Source organism: Bubalus bubalis, chromosome X (genome assembly GCF_019923935.1).
Source record: "Bubalus bubalis isolate 160015118507 breed Murrah chromosome X, NDDB_SH_1, whole genome shotgun sequence".
Classification (NCBI taxonomy): domain Eukaryota; kingdom Metazoa; phylum Chordata; class Mammalia; order Artiodactyla; family Bovidae; genus Bubalus; species Bubalus bubalis.
The window spans coordinates 71,681,005-71,699,753 of record NC_059181.1 but is presented as its reverse complement, the minus strand read 5'-3'; the positions used below and the strand labels follow the sequence as shown (position 1 = coordinate 71,699,753).

The following is an 18,749-nucleotide window of genomic DNA, read 5'->3' as shown; positions in this document are numbered from 1 at the left end:
CATACAAGTGGCCAGAGACAATATTGAAAATTGACTTGTAATTTTTATATTAAATACTTTGAAACTTTAAATTATGAGGAAAAACTAGACAAGTGAGGCTTTCATCAATTAATTTGATAGAGTATTTCTGAGTGTTACATTGTTAAGAATATGATTAATTATTGGAACTACTGGAAACTGGAAACATGCACCTGTACATGCATCGCATTGTATGTGACGGAAAATATGGTCAATGTCACCACGATGAAAACATTAGGAGGGACAATATCTGTAGTTATATTATTGCAAACTTACTAGTGAATGAATGGCATTGTTTATCCATTCTTTCAGAACCATCATGTGATGAAGAATAGGTATCTTTCTAAAATGAAAAAAGAAAATGAATTACTGTACTCATAAAAACTGCTTGCACAATTATTAATGCAGTTTGTATTTATTAAAACATAACCCTGTATACGAGGCAGCAAAAGAGACACTGATGTATAAAACAGTCTTATGGACTCTGTGGGAGAGGGAGAGGGTGGGATGATTTGGGAGAATGGCATTGTAACATGTATAATATTATATATGAAACGAGTCGCCAGGCCAGGTTCGATGCATGACACTGGATGCTTGGGGCTGGTGCACTGGGACGACCCAGAGGGATGGTACGGGGAGGGAGGAGGGAGGAGGGCTCAGGATGGGGAACCCTTGTATACCTGTGGCGGATTCATGTTGATATATGGCAAAACCAATACAATATTGTAAAGTTAAAAAATTAAATTAAATTAAAAAATAATAAAGAATAAATAAAGCCCCCCCAAAAAAACTGTATTATTCACTGTTAGTTTTCATCCTTATTTATGAATTGATAAGAAAATGTAAAACAATAATATTATTTCTCAAAATAAATATATTAATGTTACAAAGATATTCAAGAACGAATCTGCCAAAACGTATTTCTTATTCCTTAAAAGCATCCCTGAATTACATGGAAGTGAATTAATAAGTATGATCTGAGACACGCTCAGAATCTGGAATGAAAATCAAGCCAACAATTAAATAGTTGAAGTGGAATAAAATTAATCTTCTTAATGCCAAGTAAAATAAGACATAGCTAGCAATGCACACCTGACAACTTTTGCTGAGAGTTTGTTCAATTTCACCCTTCAGAATCATTTTCTTAACACAGATTTGTTCTTACGAACAAAGTGGTGGTTGGCATCATCTATAGTTCTAAAAGACCAGGTGTACGGACCATTAAATTATTGCATTAAATAAGCCACCTAAAATATAGAAATACATACATAATACATACAACATAAAAATTCCCAATTTCTCACTCTTCTCAGCCCCTAACAATCACAGTTCTATTTTCTGTTTCTATGAATTTAACTAGTCTAGATATCTCCTAAAAGTAGAGTCAAGCATTGTTTATCTTCTGTGACTGACTTGTTTCATTTAGCATAATATCTTCAAGTTTCATTCATGTTGTAAAATGTGTCCTAACTTCCTTTATTTTTAAACCTAAATGGTATTCCATTGTATGTACGTTCTATGTTTTGTTCATCCACTAATGGATACTTGTGTTGCTTCCATCTTTTGGCTTGTGAATAATGCTGCTACGAACATGAGTATGCAAACATCTCTTCAAGACCTCATTTTCAATTATTTTTATATATACTCAGATTTGGAATTGTTGGGTTATATATTAATTCCATGTTTTAATTTTTTGAGGAACCATCATATTGTTTTCCATAGCGTATGCATCATTTTACACTCCCATCAACAATGCACAAGGATTTGAATTTATCCACATCCTTTCCAACATTTGTTTTTCTTTTTTATATTATTTAAATTTATTTATTTTAATTAGAGGCTAATTACTTTACAATATTTTATTGGTTTTGCCATACATCAACATGAATCTGCCACGGGTGTACACGTTCTTCCCATCCTGAACTCCCCTCCCACCTCCCTCCCTGTATCATCCCTCTGGTCATCCCAGTGCACCAGCCCCAAGCATCCTGGTATCATGTGGCTTTGATTTGCATTTCCTTAATGATTACTAGTATTGAGCTTCTTTTTATATGGTTGCTAGCCATTTGAAATATACATATATTCTATAAAGAAATAAGAGTTCTGTGTTTATTCTGGATAATATCCCCCTACAATATATATAATTTGAAAATATTTTCTCCCATCTCATAGGTTGATTTTCACTGTTTATTGTTTATTTTGATGCATTGTTTTTTCAATCCGATTTATCTGCTTTTATTTTTCTGCCTTTGCTTTGGAGTCATGTCAAAGAAATCATTGCCAAATCCAATGTCATGAAGATTTTCCCCTACATTTTTCCTAAGAGTTTTACAGTTTTAGCAATTAAGTTTAGGTCTTTAATTTGTTTCGACATATTTTTTTGTATATGGTATAGGTAAGGACCCAACTTCATTCTTTTGCTTCTGGATATACAGTTTTTATATCAGCATTTGTTGAAGAGACTGTCCTTTCTCCATTGAATGATTTTAGCACCCTCATTAATAATCGTTTGTCCATATGTATAAAAGTTTATTTCTAGGCTCTTCATTATATTCATAATTACTTTTCTTATGACTGCACAGTTTTCTGGCTAAAGAACAACATTCTCCACATTTGTCTTCCCACATGCTTAACCCAAAATGTATCAGTTCTGTTATAGACTGAATGTATGTGTTCCCCCCAAAATCCATATGTTGAAACTCTAATCCCTAATGAGATAGTATTCGGAGATGGGGACTTTTAGAGGTAATTAAGACATAAGTGTGGAGTCTTCATAAAAGGATTAATGCATTTATAAAGTAAAGCATGTGATAGCTTCCTCTCTGCTTTCTAATATGTGAGGATATGGCAATAAGATGGCTGTCTGTAACCAGGAAAAGAGCTTCTACCAAGAACTTGACCATGCTGATACTGTGATCTTGGATTTCCAGCTTCCAGAACTGTGATAAATACATTTTTATTATTTAAGCCACCCAGTCTATGGTATTCTGTTATATCGGCACAAACTGAGTAAGACAACTTGTGGACAGGTCACCTGACACCTTGAGATGATTCTAAATTGTATTGTGACTATCCTTTAATTCTAATGTTTTTCTTAAAATTTGGATACATCATAGAAGTTATTTCTCATATAATTCAGAAAGCACATTCACATCACATTTTACTCCTTTTTTTCCCTATAAGTCAAACATATGCACAGTTTTATATTAATTCAGATTCATAAAGTAGATATCAAGCCACTAAATTTACTTACCTAAGATCATGTAGTAATCAAAGTAAGACTAGACCTATAGTAAGACTAGACCTATAATTTCCTTTTATAATTTTGTGTTCTCACTACTATATTGCCTTCTAGTCGCATGGTAGTGATTCAATACATATTTATTGTTTGACTGCTTAAGCTTGAATTATTACTCAAAAACTACTCCATAAAACCAATAATCTTGGACAAATAATTGTTTATGAGAGTCTCCTTAACTCTCAGTTGTTATTCAGAAACCATTAATCTCTTCTTTATATTGCAGGTTAATGTAAACATAAGTATGACACATGTAAACAGGAATTTTTGAAATGCTGTAGAAGAACTTCAATATAGTGGTAAGGAATAAATTGCACCACAACTAAATGCAGAAAAATAAACTAAAATTTTCCTAACAGATATTTTTAATTCAAAAAGAAAGAAGCAAAAAATGAAGAAAGGGAGGGTGGGAGACAAAATAAGAAAAGGAGGGAGGGAAGAAAGAATAAAAAAAGGAAAAGGAGAAATAATATTAGAAAGAGAGAGAGGCCAAACCACATGAAGCACTTTTCACAGTAAATAATATAAGACTGCAATAGATAGTTCTGATTTTCTGCAAACATTTTTTTAAATAATGATATATGATCTACCAAGAGCCAAGCGTGCATGCCTTATGCTTACTTTGACTATTTAATTGAAAAAGGCAATAATTTAGAACTTCAAAGCATGAAATAACTAATATTCTCTTTTTGTTACTAAAAGAGCTTCATGGTAAATCATTTCTATTAGTTCTTCTCTCTGTAACCTATAAAACTAGGCATGGATACACAAACTAGTAGATAGACTAAGACAGTTAAATATTGCTGCATCTTTAAAACTTGACAGAGGTTGGAAGCAGGGCTTACTACATATGCTGCACCATCGACATGGTATTTTTTTTTTCCCTAACAAAAATGGTCTATATTAAATCTGAGTAAGACAAGTAGATATATAGATATAGAGGGTACAGGGAGGGGGAAGAAGAATGAAGGTAATACAAATGGAATGATAGAAACTTCTAGTATGTTTCATTACAATAACTGGGTGAGAAAATTAAAGTAGCAAATTATAGAACACAGGTGTCATGATAGAGCAAAGAAGTAGATAAGTGTAAAAACTATGCACTTAGTAATAAGACTTTCAAGAGTGTGGTTCCCAAGAATATAAGGGGTGAAACATAGTGCTGACCTGACTTTAAAATAAATAAGTAGCTTAAGATAATGAGAAATGTAGGGATCTAAAATCATACTACACCCAGAGAGATGTCGAATAATAAAATCCAACTAATTTAATAAAAATTAATAAATATAAAGATGTTAATTAGTTTTAGGTGCTTAAAGAAAATACTTGAATACAAAATATCAGTATCATTAAACTAGTTTTTCAAATAACCAGGAGAAAGAAAGATAATTGTAAAAGAATTAATGTATTATGCTTACTAGCCAAAGTAGGTAGACCTGTTCCCCAATTCCAATCATTAGTTCAAAAAGCTACAGTTTCTTCCTCTTTCTTCTTCCACATCCAGCTGGTGCTGGCTTTTCTCCAGCAGTTTCATAAAGGCAAGCCACAAACAATAGTTGAGGAATAATTTCTGACCAAATGAAATGTTGACTCAGAAATTGTTCCCAGAATAATAGGAACATAGTACATTAATGAGAGCCAAAATTCTGCCACTATGCCAGAAATAAACATTTCATTAATGAACATATATGTGTATCATTCAGTTCAGTTCAGTCGCTCAGTCATGTCCAACTCTTTGTGAACCCATGAATCTCAGCACGCCACGCCTCCCTGTCCATCAACAACACCTGGAGTTCACTCAAACTCACATCCATCGATTCAGTGATGCCATCCAGCCATCTCATCCTCTGCCGTCCCCTTCTCCTCCTGCCCCCAATCCCTCTCAGCATCAGAATCTTTTCCAATGAGTCAACGCTTCACATGAGGTGCCCAAAGTACTGGAGCTTCAGCTTTAGCATCATTCCTTCCAAAGAAATCCCAGGGCTGATCTCCTTCAGAATGGACTTGTTGGATCTCCTTGCAGTCCAAGGGACTCTCAAGAGTCTTCTCCAACACCACAGTTCAAAAGCATCAATTCTTCCGCGCTCAGCTTTCTTCACAGTCCAACTCTCACATCCATATATGACCACTGGAAAAACCATACCCTTGACTAGACAGACCTTTGTTGGCAAAGTAATGTCTCTGCTTTTGAATATGTTATCTAGGTTGGTCATAACTTTTCTTCCAAGGAGTAAGCGTCTTTTAATTGCATGGCTGCAGTCACAATCTGCAGTGATTTTGGAGCCCAGAAAAATGAAGTCTGACACTGTTTCCACTGTTTCCCCATCTATTTCCCATGAAGTGATGGGACTGGATGCCATGATCTTCATTTTCTGAATGTTGAATTTTAAGCCAACTTTTTCACTCTCCTCTTTCACCTTCTTCAAGAGGCTTTTTAGTTCCTCTTCACTTTCTGCCATAAGGGTGGTGTCATCTGCATATCTGAGGTTATTGATATTTCTCCCGGCAATCTTGACACCAGCTTGTGCTTCTTCCAGCCCAGCATTTCTCATGATGTACTCTGCATATAAGTTAAATAAGCAGGGTGACAATATATATCCTTGACATCCTCCTTTTCCTATTTGGAACCAGTCAGTTGTCCCATGTCTAGTTCTAACTGTTGCTTCCTGACCTGCAAACAAATTTCTCAAGAGGCAGGTCAGGTGGTCTGGTATTCCCATCTCTTTCAGGATTTTCCACAGTTTATTGTGATTCACACAGTCAAAGGCTTTGACATAATCAATAAAGCAGAAATAGTTGTTTTTCTGGAACTCTTTTGCTTTTCCCATGATGCAGTGGATGTTGGCAATTTGGTCTCTGGTTCTTTTGCCTTTTCTAAAACCAGCTTGAACATCTGGAAGTTCACGGTTCATGTATTGCTGAAGCCTGGCGTGGAGAATTTTGAGCATTACTTTACTAGCATGTGAGATGAGTGTAATTGTGTGGTAGTTTGAGCATTCTTTGGCATTGCCTTTCTTTGAGATTGGAATAAAAACTGACCTTTTTCAGTCCTGTGGCCATTGCTGAGTTTTCCAAATTTGCTGGCAAATTGAGTGCAGCACTTTCACAGCATCATCTTTTAGGATTTGAAATAGCTTAACTGGAATTCCTTCACTTCCACTAGCTTTGTTTGTAGTGATGCTCTCTAAGGCCCACTTGACTTCACATTCCAGGATGTCTTGCTCTAGGTCAGTGATCACACCATCCTGATTATCTGGGTCATGAAGATCTTTTTTGTACAGTTCTTCTGTGTATTTAGCGAAGGGCAGCTGAGACCGGCACACTTAGCGCGTGCGGCTACCCCACGTCCGAGGTCAGGGGCAGAAGCCAGGAAGATCCCATGTCCGAGAGGAGGCAGCCAAGATGAGTTACCCCACGTCCGAGGTCAGGGGCAGTGGCTGAGAGTGCCAGGCTGCGACAGTGCAGGAGCAGCCGAGAGGAGCTACCCCAGGTCAGAGGTCAGGGGTGGAACCCAAGAAGAGCTAACACACGTCTGAGGCTGGGGCAGAGGCCGGGAGGAGCTACCCCATGCCCAAGGCCAGGGGCAGTAGCCAGGACGAGCAACCCCACCTCCAAGGAGCAGTGGCTGCATGGGCGCAGGAGGGACTAGAGGAGCTATTCCATGTTCAAGGTCAGGAGGGGTGGCCATGAGGAGATACTCCTCCTCCAAGGTAAGGAGCAGCAGCTGTGCTTTGCTGGAGCAGTCGTGAAGAGATACCCCACGTCCAAGGTAAGAGAAACCCAAGTAAGGTGGTAGGTGTTGCAAGAGGGCATTAGAGGGCAAACACACTGAAATCATAATCACAGAAAACTAGTCAATCTAATCACACTAGGACTACAGCCTTGTCTAACTCAATGAAACTAAGCAATGCCCGTGGGGCCGCCCAAGACGGGCGGGTCATTGTGGAGAGGTCTGACAGGATGTGACAGAATGTGTATCATTAGTGATGACTAATTAATCAGCTCAGTTCAGTGGCTCAATAATGTCCGACTCTTTGTAACCCCACAGACTGCCGCACACCAGGCCTCCCTGTACATCACCAACTCATGGAGTTTACTCAAACTCAGGTCCACTGGAGTCAGTGATGCCATCCAACCATCTCATCCTCTGCTGTCCCCTTCTCCTCCTACCTTCAACTTTTCCAGCATCAGGGTCTTTTCAAATGAGTCAGTTCTTCACATCCAATGGCCAAATTATTGGAGTTTCAGCTTCAGCATCAGTCCTTCCAAAGAATATTCAGAACATATTTCCTTTAGGATAGACTGGTTGGATCTCCTTGCAGTCCAAGAGACTCTCAAGAGTCTTCTCAAACACAACACTTCAAAAGCGTTAATTCATCGGTGATCAGCTTTCTTTATAGCCGAACTCTCACATCCATACATGACTACTGGAAAAACCATAGCTTTGACTAGACAGACCTTTGTTGGCAAAGTAATGCCTCTACTTTTTTTTAATAAATTAATTTCTTTTATTTATTTTTATTATAAATGTATGTATTTTAATGGAGGCTAATTACTTTACAATATTGTAGTGGCTTTTGCCATGCATTCACATGAATCAGCCATGGGTGTACATGTGTCCCCATCCTGAAACCCCCTCCTGCCTCCCTCTCCATCCCATCCCTGAGGGTCATCCCAGTGCACCAGCCCTGAGTGCCCTGTCTCATGCATCGAGCCTGGACTGGTGATCTATTTAACATATGGTAATATACATGTTTCAATGCTATTCTCTCAAATCATCCCACCTTCACCTTCTCTCACAGAGTCCTAAAGTCTGTTATTTACATCTGTGTCTCTTTTGGTGTCTTACATATAGGGTCATAATTACCATTTTTCTAAATTATATATATATATATATATATATATATATATATATATATACTGTCTAGGATGGTCATAGCTTTTCTCTCAAGGAGCAAGCATCAATTAATGTCTTGGCTGCAATCAGCATTTGCAGTGAATTTGGAGCTGAGACGTATAAAATCTGTCACTGTTTCCATTGCATCCCCATCTATTTGCCAGGAAATGATGGGACCAAATGCCATGATCTTACTTTTCTGAATGTTGAGTTTTAATCCAACTTTTTCACTCTCTTCTTTCACTTTTATCAAAAAGCTCTTTAGTTCTCCTTTGCTTTCTGCCATAAAGGTGGTGCCATCTGCATATCTGAGGTTATTGATATTTCTCCAGGAAATCTTGATTCCAGCTTGTGCTTCATTCAGCCCAGTGTTTTTCATGATGTACTCTGCATATAAGTTAAATAAGCAGGGTAACAATATACAGTCTAGACATACTCGTTTTGAGATTTGGAACCAGTCTGTCATTCCATGTCTAGTTCTAACTGTTGCTTCTTGACCTGCATACAGATTTCTCAGGAAGCAGGTAAGGTGATCTGGTATGCCAATCTCTTGAAGAATCTTTCCACAGTTTGTTGAGGTCCGCACAGTCAAAGACTTTGGCATAGTCAATAAAGCAGAAGTAGATGTTTTTGTTGTTGTTGTTGTTTTCTGGAACTCTCTCGCTAGTTTGATGACCCAACAGATATTGAAAATTTGATATCTGGTTCCTCTGCCTTTTATAAATCCAGCTTGAACATCTGGAAGTTCACAGTTCATGTACTGTTGAACCCTGGCTTGGAGAATTCTGAGCATTACTTTGTTAGCATGTGAGATGAGTGCAATTGTGCAGTAGTTTGAGCATTCTTTGGCATTGCCTTTCTTTGGGATTGGAATGAAAATTGACCTTTTCCAGTCCTATGGCAAGGGTTGAGTTTTCCAAATTTGCTGGCATATTGACTGCAGCATTTTCAGAGAAACATCTTTCAGAATTTGAAATAGTTCAACTGGAATTCCATCACCTCCCCTAGTTTTGTTCATAGTGATGCTTCATAAGGCCAACTTGACTTCACATTCCAGGATGTCTGGCTCTAGGTGAGTGATCACACCATCGTGATTATCTGGGTCATGAAGATCTTTTTTGTATAGTTCTTCTGTGTATTCTTGCCACCTCTTCTTAGTATCTTCTGCTTCTCTTAGGTGCACCCCATTTCTGTTCTTTATCCAGCCCGTCTTTGCATGAAATGTTCCCTTGGTATCTCTGATTTTCTTGAAGAGATCTCTAGTCTTTCCCATTCTGCTGCTTTCTTCTATTTCTTTGCATTGATCACTGAGGAAGGCTTGCTTATCTCTCCTTGGCATTCTTTGGAACTCTGTATTCAGTTGCTTATATCCTTCCTTTTCTCCTTTGCTTTTCACTTCTCTTCTTTTTGCAGCTATTTGTAAGGCCTCCCCAGACAGCCATTTTGCTTCTTTGCATTCTTTTCCATGAGGATGGTCTTGATCCCTGTCTCCTGTACAATGTCATGAACCTCCACCCATAGTTCATCAGGCACTCTATCTAACAGATCTAGGCCCTTAAATCTATTTCTCACTTCCACTGTATAATCATAAGGGATTTGATTTAGGTCATACCTGAATGGTATAGTGGTTTTCCCTACTTTCTTCAATTTAAGTCTGAATTTGGCAATAAGGATTTCGTTATGTGAGCCACAGTCAGCTCCCAGTCTTGTTTTTGCTGACTGTATAGACTTTCTCCATCTTTGGCTGCAAAGAATATAATCAATCTGATTTTGGTGTTGACCATCTGGTGATGTCCATATGCAGAGTCTTCTCTTGTGTTGTTTGAAGAGGGTGTTTGCTACGACCAATGCGTTCTTTTGGCAAAAATCTATTAGCCTTTGCCCTGCTTTATTCAGTATTCCAAGGCCAAATTTACCTGTTACCCCAGGTGTTTCTTGACTTCCTATTTTGCATTCCAGGCTCCTATAATGAAAAGGACAACTTTTTTGGGGTGTTAGTTCTAAAAGGTCTTGTAGGTCTTCATAGAACCGTTCACGTTCAGCTTCTTTAGCATTACTAGTTGGGGCACAGACTTGGATTACTGTGATATTAAATGGTTTGCCTTGGAAATAAACAGAGATCATCCTGTCTTTTTTTAGATTGCATCCACGTACTGCATTTCTGACTCATTTGTTGATCATGATGGCTCCTCCATTTCTTCTAAGGGATTCCTGCACACAGTAGTAGATATAATGCTCATCTGATTTAAATTCACCCATTCCAGTCCATTTTAGTTCGCTTATTCCTAGAATGTCAATGTTCACCCTTGCCATCTCCTGATTGACCACTTCCAATTTGCCTTGATTCATGGACCTAACATTCCAGGTTCCTATGTAATATTGCTCTTTACAGCATCAGATCTTGCTTCTATCACCAGTCACATCCACAACTGTGTATTGTTTTTGCTTTGGCTCCATCCCTTCATTCTTTCTGGAGTTATTTATGCACTGATCTCCAGTAGCATATTGGGCACCTACAGACCTGGGGAGTTCATCTTTCAGTATACTATCTTTTTGTCTTTTCATACTGTTCATGGGGTTCTCAAGGCAAAAGTACTGAAGTGGTTTGCCATTCCCTTCTCCCATGAACCACATTCTGTCAGAAGAATACAGAGAAGAACTGTACAAAAAAGATCTTCATGATCAAGATAATCACGATGGTGTGATCACTCACCTAGAGACAGACAACCTGGAATGTCAAGTCAAGTAGGCCTTAGAAAGCATCACTATGAACAAAGCTACTGGAAGTGATGGAATTCTAGTTGAGGTATTTCAAATCCTGAAAGATGATGCTGTGAAAGTGCTGTACTCAATACACAAGCAAATTGGAATACTCAGCAGTGGCCACAGGACTGGAAAAGGTCAGTTTTCATTCCAATCCCATAGAAAGGCAATGCCAAAGAATGCTCAAACTACCACACAATTACACTCATCTCACATGCCAGTAAAGTAATGCTCAAAATTATCCAAGCCAGGCTTCAACAATACGAGAACCATGAACTTCCCGATGTTCAAGCTGGTTTCAGAAAAGGCAGAGGAACTGGAGATCAAATTGCTAGCATCCCCTGGATCATGGAAAAAGCAAGAGAGTTCTAGAAAAAAACATCTATTTCTGCTTTATTGACTATGCCAAAGCCTTTGACTGTGTGGATCACAATAAACTGTGGAAAATTCTTCAAGAGATGGGAATACCAGACCACCTGACCTGCCTCTTCAGAAACCTATATGCAGGTCAGGAAGCAACAGTTAGAACAGGGCATGGAACAACAGACTGGTTCCAGATAGGAAAAGGAGCAAGTCAAGGCTTGATATTGTCAACCTGATTATTTGACTTATATGCAGAGTACATGATGAGAAACGCTGGGCTGGAAGAAGCACAATCTGGAATCAAGATTGCCGGGAGAAATATCAATAACCTCAGATATGCAAATGACACCACCCTTATGGCAGAAAGTGAAGAGGAACTACAAAGCCTCTTGATGAAAGTGAGAGAGGAGAGTGAAAATGTTGGCTTAAAGCTCAACATTCAGAAAACTAAGATCATGGCATCTGGTCCCACACTTCATGGGAAATAGATGGGAATCAGTGGAAACAGTGTCAGACTTTATTTTTTTGTGCTCCAAAATCACTGCAGATGATGACTGCAGCCATGAAATTAGAGACACTTACTCCATGGAAGTAAAGTTATGACCAACCTAGATAGCATATTGGAAAGCAGAGACATTACTTTGCCAACAAAGGTCCGTCTAGTCAAGTCTATGGTTTTTCCAGTGGTCATGTATGGATGTGAGATTTGAACTGTGAAGAAAGCTGAGTGCCGAAGAGTTGATGCCTTTGAACTGTGGTGTTGGAGAAGTATCTTGAGAGTCCCTTGGACTGCACGGAGATCCAACCAGTCCATCCTAAAGGAGATCAGCCCTGGGTGTTCATTGGAAGGACTGATGCTAAAGCTGAAACTCCAGTACTTTGGCCGCCTCATTCAAAGTGTTGACTCATTGGAAAAGGCTCTGATGCTGGGAGGGATTAGGGGCAGAAGGAAAAGGGGACGACAGAGGATGAGATGGGTGGATGGCATCACCGACTCATTGGACGTGAGTTTGAGTGAACTCTGGGAGTTGATGATGGACAGGGAGGCCTGTCATGCTGCAGTTCATGGGGTCTCAAAAAGTCGGACACAACTGCATGACTTAACTGAACTGAACTGAATGGCTTTTTATTTTGGAACTAAATTTTAATAGAGCTTGGTGTTCATTATTGATATCCACTCATGTTTCAGAATCTCTGAGTGGACAGACCATGAACTATGATAGTTCTTTCTATGACAGGCTACGTTAGTTTGTAGATGCTCCATCTGGGCATTACCATTCTTATTGCTCTAATACCATCTCTTCCAATAAAGAAGAAACTGGAAAAATATTTTCTTGCACCATAAGCTTCAGCTCTATGACAAAGGAAACAGCTGACCTTTGACCCAATGGTAACAAGTCCATACCGTGATATATTCAGGGATATCAGATAGTTTTATAAACCAACTCCAACTTCAGCATGTTCAGTAGCTCACATTACTCACTCTAGTTATAGAGAGTAACCTAGTAAATCAGTTCATTCATTCACACATTCATGTTTTTATCATAGAATTTTTGAGCACCTACACTGAACGTATTTGAAATTTGATTCTTTGGATTAGTTATCCACTTTTCCTTATTTATCAGTTACTTCATTTTTAAATGGGGCATGATGATAGTAAGCATAGTGTTAGTCACTTAGTCATGTCCGACTCTTTGTGACCCCATGAACTGTAGCCCACCAGACTTCTCTGTCCATAGAATTCTCCAGGCAAAAATATTTGGGTGAGTTGCCATTCCCTTATCCAGGAGATCTTCCTGACCCATGGATCAAACCCAGGCCTTCTGCACTTCAAGCAGATCCTTGACTGTGTGAGCTACCAGGGGAGCCCATAATGATAATTGCATCAAAGGGAGTGTGAGAATTACATGAGATAAAGTAAAATGTTTTAAATTGTTACTGAATATATACTAAAAAATTTGCATCGTTACTTATATCAATACCATTATTACTCATTACTACACAGTAGGCTATTGCCAGGTACTGGAGACAGAGTGGTAAACAAGGCAATCATCACCCAATATTTTAAGGAATTTAGAATCTAGCTCAAAAAGACTATATATATTGAAGCAACCACAAACTGCCTTCTTCCCCAATTCTCACTTTCTACTAGTGGAATTTCTACTTAGAAAATCCAAACCTTGGACTTAACCTTCATGTTTTGCCACTAACATTGCATAAGGGAATTCAGGGCTCCCTTTCTACCTATATTATTCCCTTATATCCATCCTAAATCAATATGGTGTAGCTAGCGGGTGGTGTTTCTAAATGAAGAGATAGAAAATATAGCCCTAAACCAAGAGTATTAATGAATAGTTTATTTGGTACACAGATCCCAAGGTCCTGCTATATAGTTATATATAATTCTATTATTTAAACTGAGGTCTTCCACTATTGTATCAATAACAATTTGTGACAAGGGTAAATTAGACTTTCCACTTCCCCTGGTAAGGCTTGCCTACTAAGAAGCTGATTTAAAAAAAAAAATAAATAAAGTTCATGTAATCCTGTTTCTAGTACAGGGAAGAAAAGACTCCAAATAAGAACTAATTACAACAGAAGAACTAGAATAAAGAGAAAACAACGTTAAATATACCTCTTTTTGAGACTGATCAGAGTCACTTTGAGAAAGACTTTGTTGCAGGCTCTTGTGTCTGTGAATGAGGATTTCCTTTACTTGTTCTGTTGTTCCTCTTTCTCCTGGAAGGGTATACCTATTATATGTTGGAGCCTGGTCAAAATACACAACACAGAGGTTTCATAATTAAAGTGCCAAGAATATGAACATTAATGAATAAGCTCAATCTATATGTTAATAAAATGAACATAATTGTTATTGTGTAAAATGTATTAGAGTTTGTCAAAGAAGTTCAAGAATACATGAAACTTTTTATCATTTTTTATAATCCTGCATTAAGCTAAGGATTTGAGGCATATTTATCATCTAAACATATTCAAAATTTCTGCAGCTAAAGAGGTTGTAAAAATGTAACAGAACAAAATGTTACATTTAATCTCATTTAAACTATATTTAAACTGTTCATCAACTTCTTGATGAAGGTGAAAGAGGAGAGTGACAAAGCTGGCTTAAAACTCAGCATTCAGAAAACTAAGACCACAGCATCCATTCCCATCACTTCATGGCAAATAGATGGAGAAACAATAGAAACAGTGAAAGATTTTATTTTCTTGGGCTCCAAAATCACTGCAGATGACAACTGCAGCCATGAAATTAAAAAAAAAAAAAAAAAAAAAACTTGCTCCTTGGAAGAAAAGCTGTGACAAACCTAGACAGTGTATTAGAAAGCATAGACCTCACATTGCCAACAAAGGTTCATATGGTCAAAGGTATGGTTTTTCCAGTAGTCAGGTATGGATGTGAAAGTTGCATAAAGATGCATGAGGACCGATGAATTGATACTTTCAAGCTGTGGTTCTGGAGAAGACTCTTGAGAGTCCCTTGGACAGGCAAGAAGATCAAAACCTAAAGGAAATCAGTCCTGAATATTCATTGGAAAGACTGATGCTAAAGTTGGAACTCCAATACTTTGGCCACTTGATGTGAAGAGCTAACTCATTGGAAAAGATCCTGATTCTGGGAAAGACTGAGGTCAGTAGGAGAAGGGTTTGATAGAGGATGAGATGGTTGGATGGCATCACTGACTCAGTGGATATGACTTTGAGCCAACTCTGGAAAATAGAGAAGAACAGGGAAGCCTGGTGTGCTGCAGTCAATGGCATCACAGAGTTGGACACAACTGAGTAACTGAACAACAGCAACAACAAACAATGTTTATTTTATAATCACATTTTAGAGATTTTGATGATACTTTCGAAACTGAGTATATGTCCCAATTTTGGTGACTGAATTAGATCACCATTAGAAAATAATTTTTTACTTTTTCACAAAGGAAAAAAAAATGAATGCAAACTAGTTCTAATTAAAAATCCATTACCTTTAGATGGAAGAAAAAAGCAATGTAGGAGGAAATAGCGATGAAAGCTAGACTTATCTGAATGTATCCTGCACTATACATTGAACAGTTGAACTAAAAATATTTTATGTAATTTTTTAAAAAGATAAAAAGGAGAAAAATTGAAAACAAAACTGAGTTCCAGTCAAGATAGAGTAACAGAGATCATATTTATCCTGTCTCCTGAAGCAAACCAATAGAAAAAACTATAGCAGAAACAGAAGCAGAAGAGATTAAGAGATGGCAAGAATACACAAAACTATACAAGCAAGGGCTTGATTACCCAGATAACCACTATGGTGTGGTCATTCACCTAGCACCAGACATCCTGGAGTGTGAAGTCAAGTGAGCCTGAGGAAGCATTACTATAAACAAAGCTAGTGGAGGTGATGGAATTCCAGCTAAACTACTTCAAATCCTAAAAGATGATGTTGTGAAAATGCACTCAATATGCCAAAAAATTTAGAAAACTCAGCAGTGGCCACAGGACCAGAAAAGGTCAATTTTCATGCCAATTCCAAAGAAGGGTAAGGTCAAAGAATGTTTAGGCTACCATACAACTGCATTCGTTTCACATGGTGGTAAGTTTATGCTCAAAATCCTTCAAACTAGGCTTCAGAAGTATGTGAACCAAGAACCAAGATGTACAAGTTGGCTTTAGAAAAGGCAGAGGAACCAGAGATCAAATTGCCAACATCCATTGGATCATAGAGAAAGCAAGGGAATTCCAAAAGAGTATCTACTTCTGTTTCATGGAATATTCTAATATGCTAAAGACTTTGTGTGAATCACAAAAAAAAAAAAAAAAAAAAAAAAAAAACTGTGGAAAAATTTTAAAGAGATGGAAATACCAGACCACCTTACCTATTTCCTGAGAAACCTGTATGAAGTTCAAGAAGCAACAATGAGAACCAGACATGGAAAAGCAGACTGGCTCCAATGGAGTATGACAATGCTGTATATTGTCACCCTGCTTATTTAACTTCTGTGCAGAGTACAGTAAGACAGGGTTTTCATGGTGGTTCAGTGGGTAACGAATCCACCTGAGATGCAGGACACCCTGGTTTGATCTATGGGTCAGGAAGATCCCCTGGAGAAGAAAATGGCAACCCACTCCAGTACTCTTGCCTGGAGAATCTCATGGACAGAGTACCCTAGCAGGCTATAGTCCATGGAGTCACAAAGAGTTAGACACTACTGAGGGACTAGCACTTTCACTTTCATGCAGATTATATCATGTGAAATGCTGGACTGAATGAATCACAAGTTGGAATCAAGATTGCAGGGAGAAATATCAATAACCTCAGATACACAGATGAAACCGCCCTTATGGCAGAAAATAAAAAGGAACTGAAAAGTCTCTTGATGAGGGTGAAAGAGGAGAGTGAAAAACCTGGCTTAAAACTCAACATTCCAAAAAACTAAGATCACGCCATCTGGTCCCATTACTTCATGAAAAATAGAAGGTGAAAAAGTGGAAGCAGTGACAGATTTTCTTGAGCTCCAAAATCACTGCAAATGGTGAGTGCAGCCATGAAATTAAAAGAAGAAAAACTATGACAAACCTAGACAGCATATTAAAAAGCAGAGATATCACTTTTCTGACAAAGGTTCCTATATTTAAAGCTATGGTTTTTCCAGCCGCCATGTACAGATGTGAGATTTAGAGTGACTAAATAATAATGAAGTGTGACTGCTGAAGAATAGATGCTTTTGAATTATGGTGCTGGAGAAAACTCTTGAGAGTTCCTTGAACTGCAAAATCAAGCCAGTCGATCCTAAAGGAAGTCAACCCTGAATATTCATTAGAAGGACTGATGCTGAAGTTGAAGCTCCAAAACTTTGACTACCTGACTGGAAGAGCTGACTCAATGGAAAAGACCCTGATGCTGAGAAACACTGAAGGTAAAAGGAGAAGGGGATGGCAGAGCATGAGATGGTTCGATAGCATCATTGATTCAATGGAGATGAGTTTGAGCAAACTCTTAAAGATAGTGAAGGACTGAGAAGCCTGGTGTACTGCAGGTCAGGGGTTTGCAAAGAGTTGGACATGACTTAGAGATTGAAAAACAACAAATTGGAAAAAAAGAAAAAGATGAGTAAAACACTAAATAAAGCTATGGAAGAGAGTGAAGCCAGTAAAATGGACAACTAAGGCGATAAGGCTTGAAATTGCCTCAGCTAATTGCCTTGCGAGAGCCCCCATGCCTTGATACAGGGAGAGGAGCCTGAAATAAGATGGGTCATTTCACAATGATAAAGCATTCCATCCTGGAGTGATGCCAGCAAAGATGGCAGAAAAGGACATCCCTAGTACAGAAACACTAATTTTTAGATATCAACAGAGGAGAATGCCTTTGTGAGAACTCCAAATTCCAGGGGAGAGTTTACAACACTCTAGTAGAACACACACAAAAAAAAAATTAGGGGGAAAAAAATGCATCCAAAGAGGGTAAGGAAAAAAGTTTTACTTTTTTAGGAGTTTTACTTTTTTTCACATTCAGTTCAGTTCAGTTCAGTCGCTCAGCCGTGTCCGACTCTGCGACCCCATGAATCGCAGCACGCCAGGCCTCCCTTTCCTTCACCAACTTCCAGAGTTCACCCAGACTCAAGTCCATCGAGTCAGTGATGCCATCCATGATGCCATCCAGCCATCTCACCACTGTTGTCCCCTTCTCCTCTTGCCCCCAATCCCTCCCAGCATCAGAGTCTTTTCCAATGAGTCAACTCTTCGCATGAGGTGGCCAAAGTACTGGAGCTTCAGCTTCAGCATTAGTCCTTCCAATGAACACCCAGGACTGATCTCCTTTAGAATGGACTGGTTGGATCTCCTTGAAGTCCAAGGGACTCTCAAGACTCTTCTCCAACACCACAGTTCAAAAGCATCAGATCTTCGGCGCTCAGCCTTCTTCACAGTCCAACTCTCACATCCATACATGACCACAGGAAAAACCATCAGGGAAACATGATATTACCAAAGGAAACTAATAAGACTTCAACAAATAACCCTACAGAAATGGATGTCAGTGGACTACCTGACAAAGTTCAGTGAACTAAAAGAACACAGGAAAAACAACACATAAATAGTTCAAAATGAAAATTTCTGTAAAGAAAAGAAACCATGGCAGGGTGAGAGAGTCATTTCCTAGGCAGGTTGATAAGAAGTCTAGGAGTCCCCAAGGAGAGAGGGGTCTGGACTTCTCAACGAGGAAGAAAGGAAAAACTTTTTTTTTTTTTTTTCCCTCTACATTCCTTAGGATTATATAACAATAATGTATCCTGCTTGAGGACATTCTTTGGGGAAAAAAGCCTTCTGGCTAATCCTGTTATCTTAAAATGTAAATTATGGGAGTAGGTCTACTGAGGTCTTTACAACCTCCAGACATTCTTTGGATTC

The 18,749-nt window shown here is 38.5% G+C and overlaps 1 pseudogene; it reads left to right on the top strand.

Annotated features, from left to right (window-relative positions):
* LOC102404596 overlaps positions 1-3,547 on the top strand; it is a 47,420-nt pseudogene extending 43,873 nt beyond the window's left edge.
* The last annotated feature ends 15,202 nt before the right edge of the window (positions 3,548-18,749 follow it).